We start from the raw sequence: 19,584 nt of genomic DNA, 5'->3' as shown, positions 1-19,584 counted from the left end.
AAGAACACTAAAGTATTTTTCCCCCACATTTCATAAACCTTTCAAAATATCTATACTCTTTTCAATCTTTTTCTGATACATTTGGTCAAGATCTACTAGATCAATATTTGCAGAGTTGCTGCCCAAAGCTGCTGTTAAGTTGTCTGACAAAAACTGCCCACACTGTTCTGCAATTATTCAGTTGGTTTACATCACTGCCCTACTTGCTGCAATAATACACTAGAGGTCATGCTTAATGCATGCATTCTCATGCAGTGCTGCATATTTTTTGCAATTTAGCACACACAATACTTACAAACATAATCAAATACTACATTATAATACTGTACAGTGTACCAAGTACCAAAAAATTCCATCACTGATTTTGTAGTTTCAGAAAACTAATTACAGCTCTATGAGCACATGCAGCATACAGTTTTGTAAAGTAAGCAAATGCAAATACAGGCAGATTCCATTACACAACCATTTGATAAATTCCATTACACAACCATTTGATAAACAAGAAATTTATTTCTGAGTAAATTAAAACCCATTTTCAATATATGATCTAAAAAATCCAATGATACAACATTCATTCAGGGGTAAGTATAATTACTGAATTGAAAATGCATGCCCTATCACTAAAATGTCTGGGTTATATGATGATGTATGATGATTCAGATGTCTATCCCTATTTATGTACCAAATATTTCTTTCCCCTTATTATGGAGTTATTCAGCCAAAATACGCACTCACTCCCATCTGTTACTTATTTGTTTCCCTTTCATCTTAGCCACCCATGATTCAAATGAATTTGTGGGCAGTGGAGAAGCTGTAATTACTAACACAGAGTCTGCTAGGAATTTTCAAAAGGAGTTTGCTAGGACTGTTGATGAAAGAGGCTACTCTCCTAAACAAGTTTTCAACTTCAGTGAAACTGTCCTCTTCTGGAAGAAAATGCTGTCCCAGGCCATCTGGAGGGATGTAATTAGAACCCAGACAAACAACATAACACCACTGGCCATGCCAGTCCTGTGAAAGACTTCCTGACATGACCTACCACTGTTATGAATTTCAGTATCAAAGTACATGAAGCTTTCAATGATGTCAAAGTTCTCATCCAGCAAGTCCCCAAATACCTGGACCATGATTTTGATCCAGGAGATGATCAGTCCCACCAATCTTATCTCCTAGTGCAAAGACTCGGAGTTAACAGCCAGTGCTTCCAATGGCATTGCAAAAAGCATAGCATCATCAACAAAAACAAGATGGATGACATAATTATTTGGTTGTTTATGTGTATTGAATATTTTCCATTACAAAAACAAGATGGATGACATAATTATTTGGTTGTTTATGTGTATTGAATATTTTCCATTATCCAATTATTAGCTAGAATTTTCCAAACTAAATTTTATGCACTTTCATGACCAATTTATTTCCCTTTTTTCCCAATTTTTCTAATATTATGTTTTTTACATTTTGTACCCCTATTATTAGCTAAGAGTTTTAATTAAGAGGATTTGGAGAGGGACCGAGGGAGCAATTGGTGAGGAACAGTGTGGATTTAGAAAAGGTAGGGGTTGCATGGATCAGATTTTTGTGGTACAGCAGATGTATGAGAAAACTTTAGCAAAAGATAAGGATTTTTGTTTTTAGCCTTTATGGATTTGGAAAAGGCTTGTAACAGAATAGAAAAAAAGGCATTGTGGGAGGTTCTGCAAATATATGGGATCAGGGAAAAGCTGTTAAGAGCAGTCAAAAGTTTTTACAAGAGTAGTAGAGCTTGTGTTAGAATTGGATATGGACAGAGCAAGTGGTTTGAGGTAAAGGCAGGACTGTGACAGGGATGTATCATGTCACCATGGCTGTTCAATGTGTACATGGATAGGGTGGTGTGAGAGGTAAAGGCAAGGGTAATAGGCAGGGGATTAGAGATGGTTAAAGGTGGAGAAAAGTGGGAGGTGATCCAGTTGTTGTTTGCTGATGACACTGCACTTGTGGCAGGGTCAGAGAAGGGATTACAGGAGATAGTGATAGAATTTGGGAGGGTATGCAATAGGAGAAAGTTGAAGGTAAATGTGGGTAAAAGGTGACGAGATGTACATAGGGAGTAGATGACAGTAATTTGGAAGTCTCAAAGGAGAAAAACTGGAGGAAGTAAATAGTTTTAAGTATTTGGGATACGTGTGACAGGAAAGAAAGTGGAAGCAGAAATATATTGTAGACTAAGAGAAGCAAATAAACACCTTGGGGATTAAAAAGTATCATGAGAAATAGGCATCTGGGGATGGAAGCTAAGAGGTTATATGCAGGGGTGACTGTGCCAGTGGCACTGTATGGGGCACAGACCTGGAATTTAAGAAAGGCAGAGAGGAAATGTTTGAATGAGTTTGCAATGAAATGCCTGAGAAGTAAGCTACATGGTTGGACAGAGTGAGAAATGAGGTGAGGAGGAGAGTTGGGGTGGAAAAGATGGCAGGCAAGGCTGTTGAAAGAGGACTGGGATGGTTTGGATACATGGAAAGAATGAGTGAAAAACAAAATTAGTAAAAGTGGTGTAGAAGACTGGGCTACCCCTGTTTTGCTTGATTCTCATTCACACACTGCTCCCCTACCCAAAAATTTAATCTCCCAACATCACACAAGTGTAGGAAGAAAGTGAGAGGGACTTCATCACAAAATGGGCTCTTCTGGATGGACCACCAAACTCAACACTACACCAACACAGCCCAAACATGGGGCCCACAGAGGAGATGCTCCCACATCAGGAAGGAACCAAACTAGCATGCTTACATTCAGGAGACTACCCAGCACTGAAACTCAACTAATTAAAATTAAAATCCACAAAACAGCTCATTTGTGACAATCTTAGTACACAAAGAAATGTCTTACAATATAAAGACATACCTAACCCCTTCCATATGATGACGCCTATGTGTCATGAGGCATGAGTGGATATACGAGGAAGCCAGCGTTGGCATCTTGATTATATCAATTTTGTAGTTGTAGCTGAGTGACCCCTGTATTCTGTGAATTGGCCTGATCATGTTTTCTATGGTTATTAATATTCAGAGTGAAAGAGAAAAAATAATACAGCTGTAACTTTATATTTCATAACACGAATATTGTGATGCATCATAGAATCATCATACATCTGGCAGCCGATGCTGCCCACAGGAATTTTACTCGTATTGAATGGGTTAAGGAAGATAAAACCATAGTCTGGGTTAAGATGAGTATAATAATAAAATAACTCCAAATATATTCTAATATGAAGTGAAGGCACCTGCAGTGCAGCAGTGCATTGGTCATAGTTACAAAAACATCAAAAAGGACCTTGCAACAAATTTAGTAGCCTTTGGGTCCCTGAACACAAAGTTTCATTAATTTCCACATATTCCTAATATGCATTTAAGAATCGTTTCTGTATAGGTTTTAGCAATGTTTTCTGATATTGATTTCTGCCAAGAATTTTTTTTTATTACATTGATGTATTATAATTTACAAAATTTATATATATAATTTTCTAATGCTATACTGTGTAGGTGTGCACTTCTAAAAAAGGACAATTTATAGTTTCACCCAACCAACGATTTTCTGATGTGGCTTATGTGTTACTGGTGAGATATGTTGTGTATTGATCGATGGTGTACATCATTTCCGTCGCAAATACATAGTTTTCAAGTAATGAATATTTCAACTTATGCCTACATCTCCTCCCCAACGATCTTGGGGGACCTGTGAGGAATCGGGGGTTTTGGGTGGGGAATTATTAAATCGAGTAACACGCATTGCAAAACAGGTCAGAAATCAAGAAAATCACAAAAAATATATAGATTACACCTTTGACGGTGGCAGCGAGCGTTGCTATTATTGTTGAGCAGCATTGCAGCATTTATGATTTATCCACTACATTTGAGCGCTACTGTTATTGTTGAGCAGCGTTGCCACATTTATGATTTATCTGCTACATTTAGCTAATGCTATTATTGTGGTTTTTAATTTACGGAAAATATGGTTATGATTTAGTTTAATAGCTAATAGTTTTAATACATAAACACACATTTATACTGATATTTATACTTTAAAGAGACCTCAAGTTACATTACTATGAGTGTTTTGGTGGGGATTGGAGGGGTCTGGGGGGCAGAGCCCCCAGCTAGGTTAGGTTAGGTTAGTTGAGGTTAGGTTAGGTTTGGTTAGGTTGAGGTCAGGTTAGGTTAAATTAGGTTAGGTTAGGTTTGGTTAGGTTAGGTTAGGTTTGGTTAGGTTGAGGTTAGTTAGGTTTGGTTTGGTTAGGTTAGGTTAGGTTAGGTTAGGTTAGGTTAGGTTAGGTTTGGTTAGGTTAGTTGTACACAAAATCACAACTCTCAGTCCTCTCAAACCTTCATGAATTTATTCCCTAATTTAGGGTTAGCAACTCTTGTGCGGGCTGAGTGGGATTCACTAAATGTAGCGGATAGAGCAAGAAATTTTGCGAATCATTGGTAACGCTGCTCAACAATAACATAGCTACTCTCGCGTCAGCCTCCACCACTGCTGCCCTCAAAGGTGTAATTTATGTATTTTCATATATTCTTTATGTGTTCTTGTTGATTTTTGACCTGTTTTGCAACGCACATTACTCGATTTAATGCTCCCCACCCAAAAACCCCGATTTCCCACAGGTCCCCCAAGATCGTTGGGGAGATGTAGGCATAAGTTGAAATATTCATTACTTGAAAACTACGCATTTGCGATGGAAATGATGTACACCATCAATCAATACACAACATATCTCACCAGAAACACATAAGCCACATCAGAAAATCGTTGGTTGGGTGAAACTATAAATTGACCCTAAAAATATTATATTTAGTTAGGAGCTAATAAACTACATAAGTTTTGGTAAATTCTTAGATATACACACCTACACAATAGTCAATATAGCAATAGAAAGTTAATTATCAATTTTGTAAATTATAATACATCAACATAATATGCACTTTTCTTGGTGGAAATCAATAACAAAAAAGTTGTTAAAACTGATTTACTAATAAGCAAAATCACGGTGGTAGAATGATACACCATGTTTGTTTTGATAGATGCCAAGGTCAAAGAAATGAAAGGATGATAAATTTGTCTATTCTAACCTAATCTATATTTAGTAATTTGGTACCTCAAAGTCCAAAAAATCATCTAGATCATCATCGTCATCACAAATGCTGACGGTCTGATCATTAGTGTACCTCGGACAATTATCAGATGACAGCAGAACCCAGTATTCTCTCAAAGTCCAAGGAAGCCCTATTGTCTTTGTAACTGGACTGGACAGACAACTACATGGCGACTGGACCATATCCTAGCAGCTTCATCCATTAGTAGCTTTGCTTGTAGCAAGGTTTTTTGTTATTTATTTCTACCAAGAAAATCACATATTATGCTCATGTATTATAATTTACAAAATTAATATTTAATTTTCCAATGCTATATCACGTACATGTACACAACTAAAATAATACCCAAGTTTCATATTAAATATTCGTGTACATGCGATTCTGGAATTTTACCCCAATTTTCATGGCAAAATATGAGTAATTTCATACTAGAGCTACAACAGAAGTACCAAAACAGTGGAGTTGGTCACACTTGCTGGAACATCAAAAAGAATGTGCCAAGATCAAGATGTAGCATCCTTCAATATGCAATTTCACTAAGTTGTTTCTTTGTAGTTGTTTATAGTTGCATGCACTGCTTGCAATAAAAACTAAGCAATTTGTGGTTTTACAGTAACCTATGACAGCTGCATGCCATGCTTGCAAAGACCTACCTAAGAATATGCATTAGCCATTACTGTATAAATTATCAATCTTGAATTTGATTTATCCATTCTACTACTTTGTAATATGCACAAATGACTATACTTACTGCAGCTTTTCTGTTTCATGTACCCCTAACTTCAATACTTTGGTACTTTGTACGATCTTTGCTTTTCTTACACTTTCGTGACTTTGTTAGTTTGTAACTAAATATTTTCCTCTTCCTACACGTTTCTTCGACCATACCAAGAACTAATGACATGAAACGGTTTGATATATTTCTGTTTACCAAGAATTGTAACAACCAAATTACTAATTTATCCTCTCATCTTTCCATATTATAATAATACCCATGAACGTTGAACGTTCGTTATAAAAGAACATAACCGATATAGTCCGATAGAACTTCACATTTACATTGTAATGTATACCATAAAAGACATAACTAGCTCGAGATGTCCTGTAATTCTGCCCTCTTATGTTGTTCCATGATAAGAATTGTGTAGATTGAAATTATGTAGTCCACAAATAATCTTAAAAATTACCCGGAAACTGTACAGAAGTGAGGAGTTCTCCGATTGTCACCCTTGACAGTTCTAAACACAACTTCGTGTTTTCACACACGAATCAAATTGTTGTGATAGAAGTTTTGAAAATACCAAGTTCAATTAAATTATCCAATATACGCCCATAATATATTTCCGTTGGAAAATGAAATATCGTTTGTAATTTCTAATCTTGAAATTTATTCTACGGCTTCCTCCAAATATCGAAATGTTTTCTACTTTCCTCGAGATCACTTTGGACCAACAATATATTCCCATGCCCGCGATACAACTCACTTCAGTAATTAGGAAATAAAAACGAACTCACCTGGAAAGACTGCAAAAAAGCCCATTGGCAATGCATGGCGCACCAGGAAGAAAACTGCAGAAGATATAGTGAGACATGCCAGTCAGACGAACATCTGTTTCATTAGTATAGCAATGGGTTGGATGGAAATGTGTCGGACCATTTGCACAATGAGATGATTACAGATTGAATTGATAATGAAACAAGGGGAAACTTGTAAAAGGCAAAAACAAATAGGCAGAGTTACGGCCTGAAAAGTGTGCTGTGGGTGTGATCAATTGATTCAGATTACTGCAAAAGGTGAGGATTCAACGATTTCCGCAGGTAGAGTTCCAATGATTGATTACACAACATAAAAACAACATTTTACGTGACTTAGATTTACGGGGGACTAAAAAATAATTGTTATGGCCTGTTGTTCCTTGGTGAGGTGACAGGAGTTTTGAAAAGAGAAAGGTTGTGATTTATTATAGCATATGAGATCGATTCTCAACAATCTGCCCTTGATCGAACATAGGGATTAAGGTAGAAGGGCGGTCGAATGTGATAGAGTTGAAAGATAAACTTCCTTTGTTCGTCGACTCTTAGCTGGCCACGTTGAAGGTCTTGTTGCGACCTTGTATTCCAAATAGTGGAAATAGAGTAGAGCACAAGTCTGATATCAGAGATGAAGAGGAAGACCATGATGGAGGGAAAGCTGTATATGATATATTTCATCAAATGTGTAACCACACCGCCAGCTCTAGATGCGTCATCTAAAAGGAAGTGGATGCAAAGAAAGTTTGCAAAGATCTGGTTACGATGCACTCAAGGGATTTGCATGGAACAGGAATGAGGCTGATATATATGTATGAATGGGTTAGTACGAGAGCCTTACTAGTGTAGTAATTGTTGTTACGGGAATGGCATTGTTTACCTTGAGCTACGGCAATTTCCCGAAAGCTTGTTTAATTTTCGAATCGGGAATCTTTCCTGTAACTTCGTACCACACTATCGTAATTTTAATTAATATATTATTAAACTCCCCTCCCTCTTTATTATTTATTTAAGCCTGTGTTGTAATTTGATTAACAAATCGGGAACTTGAGAACTTCCTTGAAGTATCAGTTGTCCCGTGGCTTCGAAACCGTTTTTGAAGGCTCATTAGAACTCCAGCCGAACGAGACTAAGTTTTAGTCCCTGAACGCCAGACTAGCTTCAACCCTGGTACCAGTGACAAGCTTTAACCCTGTCACCAGAAGGACAATAAAACCTCGGCAAGGATCTACAGCCATCGAAGCCTCAAGCTTGTATTCATTTCTAACGATTTGTTAGAGAACTCAAACAGGTAAGTTCTCTAACGTTCTCTGTTTTGTTCAATTAATTACGACATAGGTTTTTTCTCTAACAAATCTAGAATTCCGATCAGTTTTATAATACTATAGTCTTTTTCTAACTAATCTGAATTCTCGGTTTTAGTTTTTTCATCTCGGAATTTGAGAATTTACTTAAAATTTAAATTTAACTTTAGTAGTCGATTTCGACTTTAACCTTTTACCCCTTTGTGTAGTAAGCCGCTATGTAAGCGTGTTTCCTTTTATTTAAGGTTACGATAGTGTGTGGTTACGAAGTCCGGGTTCCTGTTCTTATACCGAGTTTGTTCGGTTTTATTAATTTCCTCGTTTGAGGACCTTGTTAACGTTCGGGAAATTTTGCCGGCTTTGGTACCTTGTTTTTCTCGTGAACATTCGGAAATTTCCGAATAGTTCTCTATTCTTGGTGGCCTCTATTGTTGTATTGTCGTGGTTTCTTTGATTTGTTGCCTTTATCCGATTTAAGCTAGTATTTAAATCAAAATTATTTTACTTAATTTCTATCTTCTTTGTGCTTAGTCCATAAGCCTTTTTTTTTATTTTTTTTTTTTTTTTTTTTTTTTATTTTATTATTTAAATTTTTTATATTTTTATTTTTTTTTTTTTTTTTTTTTTTTTTTTTTTTTTTTTTTATTTATTTTTTTTTTTTTTTGCACGACTATTTTGCTCGTGTATTTGTAACGAATTGTTGGGTTGGCGTCGTTATGTCTAGCCACGATAAGACATTGTCCGCTTCGGAAGTTTTACAAAGACTCCGAAGACAGAGACCTCATAAAAAGGGGCTTATCTCTAAGGACTTCAAAGCTCTTCAAGATACATTTGATTCTTTATCTATTTCCGTCCTTGACGATGTGTTAATTCCGATTGAGAATTTCCTCTCAAAAATACAAGATCTGGACGAGGAAATTAATGCCTTGCTCCCCGAAGAAGAAAAGGACAAGGATATGGAGACATCCAGAGCTTACCGCCTGTCCGTTCTTCTCCAATTGTCTCCGTATAAGGAACGGAGACAAGAGTTAAGGGGAGTTTTTGAATCTCTAAAAGGTGAAAAACTAAACAAGTCCACTGATAATTCTGTAAAACTTCCTCTTCCTCCTATTATTCTTCAACATTTCGAGAATAATTCTAGCAATCCCTTTGCCTATTTAAACTTTAAAAAGGGTTTTCTGAATGCCTTAGCTGGTATCCCCAATCTGACTAATAGTCAGAAGTTAATTTATTTGAAGGGATACCTCAGAGGGGAGGCTTTCCATTTAGTAGAGAACTTACCAGTGGATGATTCAAGTTTTGACTCTGCTTTCCTTCTTCTTGATGAGTTATATTTCAACAAGGAAGAAATTCTTGATAAGGTGTTGATTTCCATTATCAATGCACCGGAGGTCTCACTCTTGAGAGACCTTGAAAGTTATATTAGGTCTGTAGATTCCAAGCTACAAGACCTTAAGGGAATTGGGGTAGATTTCACTAGGCCAGGAAGCGAGGGTCTCCTCTTAATAAGTAAATAATTTTTAATTACAAGCCCACCGGCTGCGCCGGCCCGGCTACGCCGGGGGCCTTGGCCTGCGGCGCTGCGCCTTAGGCGCGGGCGCTGCGCGCCCTGGGCTACGCCCCTTTTTTGGAAAATAAAGAGTTCTTCTTCGAGTTCTTCGAGTTCTTCTTCGAGTTCTTCGAGTTCTTCTTCGAGTTCTTCTTCGAGTTCTTCGAGTTCTTCGAGTTCTTCTTCGAGTTCTTCGAGTTCTTCTTCGAGTTCTTCGAGTTCTTCTTCGAGTTCTTCGAGTTCTTCTTCGAGTTCTTCTTCTTCGAGTTCTCCTTCTTCTTCGAGTTCTTCTTCTTCGAGTTCTTCTTCGAGTTCTTCTCTTTCGAGTTCTTCGAGTTCTTCTTTTTCGAGTTCTTCGAGTTCTTCTTTTTCGAGTTCTTCGAGTTCTTCGAGTTCTTCTTTTTCGAGTTCTTCGAGTTCTTCTTCTTCGAGTTTTTCGATTTCTTCTTCGAGTTCTACTTCTTCTTCTTCTTCGAGTTCTTCGAGTTCTTCTTCCTCTTCTTCGAGTTCTTCTTCTTCTTCTTCTTCTTCTTCTTCTTCGAGTTCTTCCTCTTCTTCTTCTTCGATTTCTTCGAGTTCTTCTTCTTCTTCGAGTTCTTCTTCTTCACCGTAGTTGGCGGTGTAACCGATTTACCACCAAACGCGAAGGGTCAGTTTATTTTTTACTTATATAGATTGCCTAATTTTTTTCTTATTGAATTGTCTCGGGTGATTAATTCTAATTACCCCCAATTTTAACCAAATCAAGGAAGTTTACCAGTCAGTTTTGGTTAGACTCAAAATGGGATCAGATGATCTTGGAGTCAAACCTAAAAGAAGCCTTACTACCAGCTCCCTTGCTTTCAAGGAAATTTCCTTGAGAAAACCAGTTGATTCCAGTAAGGGAGTTGATGGATCCTTTAAGGCCAATTCTAATCCCATTAAGAAGTCTATCAGTAGATGTAAATTTTGCCCCGCTTCCGACCATGCTAGTTCGAAGTGTACTTCATATAAACCCCTTGAGCACAGGAAAGCCAGAGCATCTCAGTTAGGACTGTGCAATAGATGCCTAAATCATGGACATGGTTCTTTGGAATGCCCTGGGTTAAAGGCTGCTCTGCCTTATAAATGTTTTGTTTGCAACAAACCTGAGCACCATGGAGCCATGTGTCCTATGACTTATAAGACACCACTTTCTGAAGGGAAAGTGTTTATTTTTCATAATTCAACAGATTCCATTGTTCCTTTGGTCTCTCTTCCTATTAGCAGAGGAAAAAGAACTGCCCAGTGTCTCTTTTTGTTGGACACTGGAGCACAGTTTTCTATCATTAATAAGGAATTTGTAGAGGACAAAGTTGGACCTTGTTTAAATCCTCCTATGGACAAGTTAGTTTCTTCCTTTGGTTTACCTCTAATGAATAAAAGAGGTTTTAACTACACTGCTAACTTAAAACTCCCTTCAGGGATGAATTTGTTTAGTTTGTTCTTTGCCACTGAAGGATTCAACTTGTCCTTACAAATTCCTTCCTTATCTTCTATACTACTTAGTATGAATAATCACCAATTTTTTGTCTCGCCAAGTTTTCCTAAGGTGAAGGGAGACCAACTGAACGTTTTAGGGATCCTAGGCAACGATATTCTTCAAAACTTCTCAAACTTTTCAATTCAAAGTGCCCCCTTGTATGGTAGCCCGTCATGCAACGTTATCAAACTTGCTAATGGTTATATTCCATACGGGATTGGGGCTCAATATATCCCTCCTAGTGAGAAGCCTTTCTACTTAAAGAAAATGATAAGGGGGATTCTTGAAATGCCCTCTAATGAAATCCAAGATGTTGATAGTTTCAAATGCAAGGAGAGGCCTTTGAGGATAAAACCAGACTCTCACCTTAGAGGAATATCATGGAGATTCACTTGTTTTCTATAATTCTTCTTTCAAGACCAATGGAGTTTCTCTAAAGAAAACTAAGAAAAGCACTTCCCTTACTCAGTCTTATAAAACTGTTAAATATTTTCCTCCCAAAAGGTTAGGCAAAGAAAAGTTTCTTGTCAACTTCTGTTTAGAACCTGTAAGCTCTCAATTTGATCCTTTGCAGGAAGTCTTTATTAATTCTAATGTTGAGTATGGTCTTGACAATTTCTATTCTTTAGAGTCCATTGGTATTAAAGAGGAACAGACCCCGGGTATTGATAATTTACACATTGATGAATTTAAACAGTCCATTTCCTTCAAGAATGGACATTACTATGTGAAGATCCCGCGGAAAAAGGATTTGGTGGATCTTGTTCCCTCTAACCTTAAGATATCTCTAGCTGTAGCTCAAAGGGTTTATGACAAACTTGAGCAAAAGGGGCTTAGAGAGGATTATGAAGCTGTGTTTGACCAGCAAGAGGCCTTGGATATTATTGAGCCAGTAACTAAAAGAGTCCCTGGACAAATCTTTATACCCCATAGACATGTGTTGATGGATGATGATCTTTCCACTTCTAGAATAAGGCCAGTTTTAAATTGTTCTCTCAAAGTAGGAAAAGCTCCTTCCTTAAATGAAGCTGCATTCCCGGGAGTTGACTTGATGAACAACCTTCTCTCTCCTTGTTGTATTTCAGGACCAACAATCATGTAATTTTGGCTGATGTTATGAAAGCCTTCTTGCAGATCCGTTTGAAGGATGAGGCTGATCGTAACAGGTTCTGTTTTTTCAGAAGGATTAACGACCAGTATATACCCTTCAGGTATAATACTATCATTTTTGGCTTCATTTGCTCTCCTTTCATTCTAAATTTCATTATCCAACTCATTTTTCTTTGCAGCCTGACTCTCTAACTGCCTCCTTAATAAAGGATAAATTTTATGTAGACAATTTGGTCTACACTACTAATGAGCTTTGTTCCCTCCCTGCAATGGTCGAGAAGATTAATGAGATCATGCTCAATGGAGGTTTACCTCTCAGGGAGTGGACATGCAATTCGACTTCTGTTCTTTCTGTTCTTGATCAAGAAGTAGTTTGCAATAAAGAGGAGGTTAAAGTCTTGGGTTATATTTATAATAAGGATCATGATACTTTGAGAATCAAGGATGTTTCCCTTGACCAAAATGCCTCGACCAAAAGACAAGTTTTGTCTTCCTTGTCTTCTGTATTTGATCCTTTAGGGTTTTTCTCTCCTGTGCTCTTGCATGGAAAAATCCTTATTAGAGAGATGTGCCAAAAGATGGTGGATTGGGATGGGAAATTGGATAGAGAGTTACTTGTTAGATGGAACAAGTTATGTGAAAATTTTAGGGAGGTTAATAACCTATCCTTTAAAAGGAAAACCTTTTGTACAGAATTTCCCATTAAATTGTTTGTATTTGCTGATGCTTCCAAGGAAGCCTATGGATGTGCCATATATGTAGGGCAAGAAGGAAGAGAATTAAAGGAGTCTAATACCTCTCTTCTGTTTGCCAAGGTTATGATGGAAACTCTATTAAAGTGAACATCAAACTTTTAATCCCTCTAGAGCTCCATGCTGAGTTGAGTTCCAGTCTTGAGGATGAATCCCCTGGGGTTCCTAATGTTCAGGCAAGAAAGTCTGAACCCTTTGAAGAGGTCTCAGACGCAGAGGAGGTTAACTCTTTACAAGACGATTGTGTCTCTCTGGAACCAACCTCTGTGAGGCCGACTCGTGGGACTGCACTGGCCTCTAGAGACCTAGTAAGGTCTCTAGCAAGAAAAAACTTGTTATAAATTTTGTTCGAGAGTGTTATATATTTTAAACATTTTCTTTTTGTTGTTGGGGAGGCTGTGGTAATTGTTGTTACGGGAATGGCATTGTTTACCTTGAGCTACGGCAATTTCCCGAAAGCTTGTTTAATTTTCGAATCGGGAATCTTTCCTGTAACTTCGTACCACACTATCGTAATTTTAATTAATATATTATTAAACTCCCCTCCCTCTTTATTATTTATTTAAGTCTATGTTGTAATTTGATTAACAAATAGGGAACTTGAGAACTTCCTTGAAGTATCAGTTGTCCCGTGGCTTCGAAACCGTTTTTGAAGGCCCATTAGAACTCCAGTCGAACGAGACTAAATTTTAGTCCCTGAACGTCAGACTAGCTTCAACCCTGGTACCAGTGACAAGCTTTAACCCTGTCACCAGAAGGACAATAAAACCTCGGCAAGGATCTACAGCCATCGAAGCCTCAAGCTTGTATTCATTTCTAACGATTTGTTAGAGAACTCAAACAGGTAAGTTCTCTAACGTTCTCTGTTTTGTTCAATTAATTACGACACTGGAAAATAGGTATGTTTTTCAATGTTTTCAGATATCAGGTACGACGCCAGAATCGAACGAGCAAAGGTTGAAGACTGTTGACAGGTGTAAGGCTTCTGGACTAGATAATATTCCAGCCAGATTTGTGAATGACTCATCTGAGCAGATTGCTCCCTGTATCACTCACATAATCAATATTTCGATTCAACAGGGCAAAGTTCCCAATGATTTTAAATTAGCGAAAGTTCCTTTGTACAAGAAAGGTAGCAAAACAGAATCCGGTAACTATAGACCTGTCTCAGTGCTCGGTATTATTTCGAAGGTCTTGGAAAGAGTTGTTTATAACCAGGTTTATGAATACATTCAAAATAATAACTTGTTCTATGATTTACAATCCGGCTTTAGAAAATCCTATTCTACTGATACATGTTTGATAAATTTGACTGATTATATCAAAGGTGAAATTGATAGAGGTAATTACTGTGGAATGGTTATGCTAGATCTCCAGAAAGCTTTTGATACTGTAAATCATGATATTCTATTATTCAAATTACAAGCGTTAGGTTTCAAAACAGATGTTATTAATTGGATGAGGTCTTATCTAACAGGTCGAGAACAGATTGTGAATGTAAATGGTACAACATCAAAATCAGCTAAAATAACTTGTGGTGTCCCACAGGGTAGCATTTTAGGTCCGCTGTTGTTTCTTTTGTATGTGAATGACATGAAAGCTGCTATTAACTGTAAATTGCTATTGTATGCCGATGATTCAGTCTTACTAGTTTCTGGTAAAGATGTAAATACGATTGAGACGTTACTTAGTGAAGAGTTATTGAATGTCAGCAAGTGGTTGATATATAACAAATTGTCTCTACATCTAGGTAAAACAGAATCCATTCTCTTTGGCTCTAGACAAAAACTTATTAATGCTCCCAACTTAAATATCCAATGTAATGATACTAGTATTCAACCTAAATCTGTTGTTAAATATCTCGGAACAGAAATTGATCAAAATGTATCGGGAGAAGTTATGGCACAAAAAATAATTAAAGTCAGCTCCAGAACAAAAATTTTGGCAAGAATACAAAAATACCTAGATGTAGAGACAATGAAGTTACTATCTTCAGCCCTGGTACAGTGTCATGTTGATTATGCTTGTTCTTCTTGGTATAGTGGTCTAACTAAAAAATCTAAAATTAATCTTCAAATATGTCAAAACAAACTAATCAGGACTGTTTTGAAACTCCATCCTCATACTCATCTAGATTATACTCATTTTAAACTGTTAAATTAAATTGGTTACCTGTTGAAAAACGTGTTGTTCAGTTAAAGCTTAATCATGTTCACCAAATTGTAAACGACTCTTGTCCCAGTTATTTGTCAGATACTTTTACACTTGTTAGAAATGCTCGTACCTTGAGAACTCGTTCTAGTCGGTCATCCGTTATTGTACCTAGATATAGTTTGTTAGGGAAAAGTTCATTCAAATACACTGGTGTTATTGCTTGGAACTCTTTACCGATCAACATACAATCAATCGTTTCTAAAAGTAGTTTTGAAGAATCTGTTAAATGTTATATTTTAGACACTTTTTTCTGAGGAAAAAAGTTTATATGTTTAATTTACACCTTTTATGCTAGTCATTTTTCTAAGTATTTTTTTTTTCTAGTCAGTACAGTCATATTTTTCATGTTAGTCAATTTTGACGTCTTTTTTTCTTGTCAACCTAGCTTGTATTATGACAATCTTTTCCTAGTTATAATATGTCATTTTTTTGTGAGGACCACAGTGGAAATGAGTCTTGACTTTCTGTGCCATCCTCGGATAAACAATTGTATTTACTATGTATAATATGAGTCTTATATGTATTGTATTTTATTGTATATATGATTGAATCCGAATCAAATCAAATCAAATCGTTCTAGAACAGGAATAATGTTGTCGGGCCCCATAGCATTATCAGGGTTTACAGACGTAAATTGACATTCAATATCTGTCATTGATAAGCTTATGGATGAGATGGTGAGTGGGCTTTGTTCGCTTACATTTCTTGTGTTTCACTTGGAAGTTGATTTTCCCTTAGGAAAGGGCCAACAAAGGGACGGGCAACTTTCTTACCTCTAATATAGGTATGGACTAGCTTGGGTTTGAATTTTCGTCGTTCGATAAACTATTGCCCAGTCATCTTGTGGGAGAATAACAGACTGTCTCTTCAAAAGACTAAATTAATAAAGGAGTTGGCGCTGGTGGCGTAATTGGAAACATGTTGGTCTTGCATTCGTTTATTTATGAATTCGGATCCTGCACTATTTTCTGGTTCCCAACAGTCCAAGCTCATAGGGCAAAGGTGGCGGTTTCTGCCGCAGGTAAGCTCTTTCTACCGCAAGATCCTCACCTTACCACTACCTTAAAGGGTCTCATCCCTGTCTCTTGTCTTTCCTTTCAAGATTTTTCTCTCGGTTAAACCCATTTCTGTCCCTTACCTTAAACTAAATTCACCAGGGCCTTGCACTCTAGACTTCTTGATAGATTTCATGTCAAACACGAACATCTGATACGTTATATAACACCCAGACCTCACCACATAGACTGCCTTCTACGCCCTACTACCCGCATGTCTACATGATCAACTGTATTCTACTAACAAACGTGGTTAATATAGTTTGGTTGTAAATAATGTGCTGCAGCTTTTCTCCGAGTGCCGATACACAGTTCCTCTATTACATTTTGAGTACATTGGATTCGGAAAGGAGGTAAGTATGCATTATTCACCCTCCAATAGCAATGAGCATACTGGCCGACTTGGAAATATAATTATTTATTTGTTTGTGTGCATCACAATTCATGCGTTTTGTCTGCATAATATTGATCAAATATTAGTTATTGTGTTCTGTGTCTCACACGAGAAATGGAGCCAACTTGTCCCCCGATGCACACACGATATGACACGTGAAACAAACAGCTATCCTTCTTTACAGATGATACTGATATGAAGACTGAAACACGAATATAGCAGACAACGACAGGAAGACCTATAATATATATGGTTTATGAATAGAGCCAGGATTGGAGGATGAACTTCAATACAAGGAAATTATTTTGGAAATTAGTAAGCAAAAATGGATAAACAAATGGATAAGTGTGAGACCGACGAAAATATACTAAAAGGGAGATGACTAAGACAAAAAAGGAAGTGGATTTGGGGACTCTAATCAGGGATGACCTGTCGTCAAAAGTCATATAACAAAATATATCTAAAATTGCTGAAGAATATATGAGTGACGTTTCATTAAATGGATGAGGGCATGGTCAAAAAGATAATCTGATCAGAGCCATTACATACCTAAGTACCGCTTCGGGGCAAAGTTCTCATTGACCCCCCACCCACCCCGCGCCTAGCCGAAACGACAAAGCATATAAGACTGGGGGAAATCCATTCCACATTGGAAGATCGAAAAGTGATAGGCAACATCGTAATGATATTTAGAAAAGAAAAGGGTAGAGAAAATAGAGAGAGGACCTGCTGAAACGATGAAAGGCGAGAGATTGAAGCGATGGAATTGCTTAAAAGTATTATTTTCCAAATGAAATTTTGATTTGTGGAACAAGTTGGATAGAAAATAACGAAGACCAACAAAATAAATTCAAAGAAAAGAATAATAGGTGGAGGTAGAGATACAGAACAATTTGAACCCCGTGTACTATTAGATAAAAAAAAAAAAAAACATAAAAAAAACAGTTAGCTAAGTACACATACACAAACCCGGCACTCACTTCCCAGAGCAAAAATTTGGAATGTGTGTGGGAGATCGGGTCATATGAGCCATAGTTTGTTAAGAAGATGACCTCGGTCCTCATCATTCCTCCCGCCCTCACCTCATCTCTGGCCCGTTCCACGACTTTTGACCCAGGAGGCTCCCAAGGGAATCGCTCATGGGCCCAGCCACGTGAATCATGTGCCGCTTGGCCGCGTGAACCACGTGCCGCTTGGCCGCGTGAACCACGTGCCGCTTGGCCGCGCGAACCACGTGCCGCTTGGCCGCGCGAATCACGTGCCGTTTGGCCGCGTGAATCACGTGCCGCTTGGCCGCGTGACTCAACCAAAGCTTCCTTGGGGCCCATGGGTGGAACGAAGCCTCCTTGAAGAACTCAGGTGCAGTACCAGCATCATTCCCAGCGATGACTCAACCAGAGCCTCGCCTGACCACGTGATGAACACTGAACTCTTGAGGAACTCACGTGCGGTACTAACCCCCCATACCCTCTGCCATCGTGAGTGAGCAGCGTAAGAACGTTTTGCGTCCGACTTCCCACGCATCGACTTTGCCCTTACGCCAATTAAGGGCACGAGTCATGACCTTCCCGTGTATATAAAGACCGGACGAACGCCGAAGATTCAGATCGCCTCGGAGCATCACACTGTGAGCCTGGCTCGCTGGCCTCCGTTGCTTTCTCACCTCCTCCTTCCTCCGCAAGAATAATAAACTGGGACACGACTTGAAACTCGCAGTCGTCACCTCCCTCGCCGTCTCTTCCCCTCCCCCCGTTTCTCTCGCTCTGAGCGAGCCACATCATATTATTGGCGCCCAACTTTCATTTCAAAATAAACAAATTCTCTCCATTAGAGTTTGCCTTCAAATCGGCCTAACAGAGTTATCATCCAGGAGGGTAACAATTGTCGACCACGAGTCCAGGACGTCCAAGATCAGTAACACATACAGACGGTTGCGCGTCGTCGGGCTCCATATTTATGCAGTTTTCTGCTGCATCGGGATTATGCAGTAAAGTTGTTAGGATCCGGGATACATGTATGTATATATTTTCAATGGTTCGAGTGTGAAGATGAAAAGGAAAAAAAAAAAAACAATGGCGATTTCCTCTCTTTGCTTCCCTCTCTCATAAATAGAGGTGCGCAGTGGTGAAAGATTTGTATTCATTGTGTTTACTAAGCGAGTTGGAAAAAAAGAAAATAAAATAAATTAGGTTTCGGGGGATAATCAGACATAGTTATTATTTCTTCGTAGCTGCATGGCAAAGGCTGAAATATATATATATAAAAGAAAAGAAATTAGGTTTCGGGGGTTAATCAGACGTATTTATTATTCGTAGCTGCATGACAAAGGCCGAAATATATATATATATATATATATATTTTTTTTTTACCCGGCAGTCGCGGGCTTCGAACCAATGTCCGCACTGCATAGAACTGTCTAGTGTTGACCTTATAGTCTTTTGCAGTCTCCTCCATTCTTATGATCTAATAAGAGCTCAATTACTGTTTTATCGGTAAGCACCCGTTTTCATTGGATTTCAGCCGTTTCGAGAAATCTCGTTATTGGCAAAGTCCAGGAAACCGCTAAACTCGGGACTGATTGGTGGAATTAGTTTTCAAAAAAATTGTTTCTCCCAAAAGTGAATACATGTGCTATTGAAACCAAAATATCGATCGTCATCTCGCTTATCAGGACTGGGATTCGTGAATTTGACCGAAAACGAAAAATCAATCTTGTTCAAAACCAGAAATTATTCAGATATAAAAAAGCGAATCGTTGTATATATATTTGTGTGTGTGTGTGTGTATGCAGAAGTTACATAGACTCATGATTCAAAGTATGCAGAAAACCACAAAGGAAAATAGTGTGTGGACCGAGCGTTTTCGTCTATTCACCCTGAAGATGTCTGAATAGACGAAAGCGCTCGGTTCAGTTTATTACACACACACGTGTATATATATACACATCTTTGGGACACTGCATATACATTTATACACACATATGCGTATATGTTCATATAATATATGCCAAAAAACAGGAGTCCAAGAACAAGTAAAA

At 38.0% G+C, this 19,584-nt stretch overlaps 1 protein-coding gene across 5 annotated transcripts in view; it reads right to left on the bottom strand.

Annotated features, from left to right (window-relative positions):
* Window positions 1–6,937, bottom strand: part of LOC143029830 (inositol polyphosphate 5-phosphatase OCRL-like) — a 68,037-nt gene extending 61,100 nt beyond the window's left edge. For 3 of the 5 annotated variants that reach the window (XM_076192901.1, XM_076192906.1, XM_076192905.1), the window contains exon 1: window positions 6,326–6,400. The gene's annotated coding sequence lies outside the window, so the exon portion shown is untranslated. Of the gene's footprint in view, window positions 1–5,889; window positions 6,018–6,325; window positions 6,401–6,653 lie in introns of those variants that run through there. The other 2 variants (XM_076192903.1, XM_076192904.1) reach the window with 2 other exon arrangements.
* Window positions 6,938–19,584: the final 12,647 nt, after the last annotated feature.

Source organism: Oratosquilla oratoria, chromosome 11, assembly GCF_046742065.1.
Source record: "Oratosquilla oratoria isolate Oo_2021 chromosome 11, ASM4674206v1, whole genome shotgun sequence".
In the NCBI taxonomy this organism is placed as follows: domain Eukaryota; kingdom Metazoa; phylum Arthropoda; class Malacostraca; order Stomatopoda; family Squillidae; genus Oratosquilla; species Oratosquilla oratoria.
Note: the sequence above shows the minus strand (reverse complement) of the source record. Positions and strands in the feature narration are given on the sequence as shown.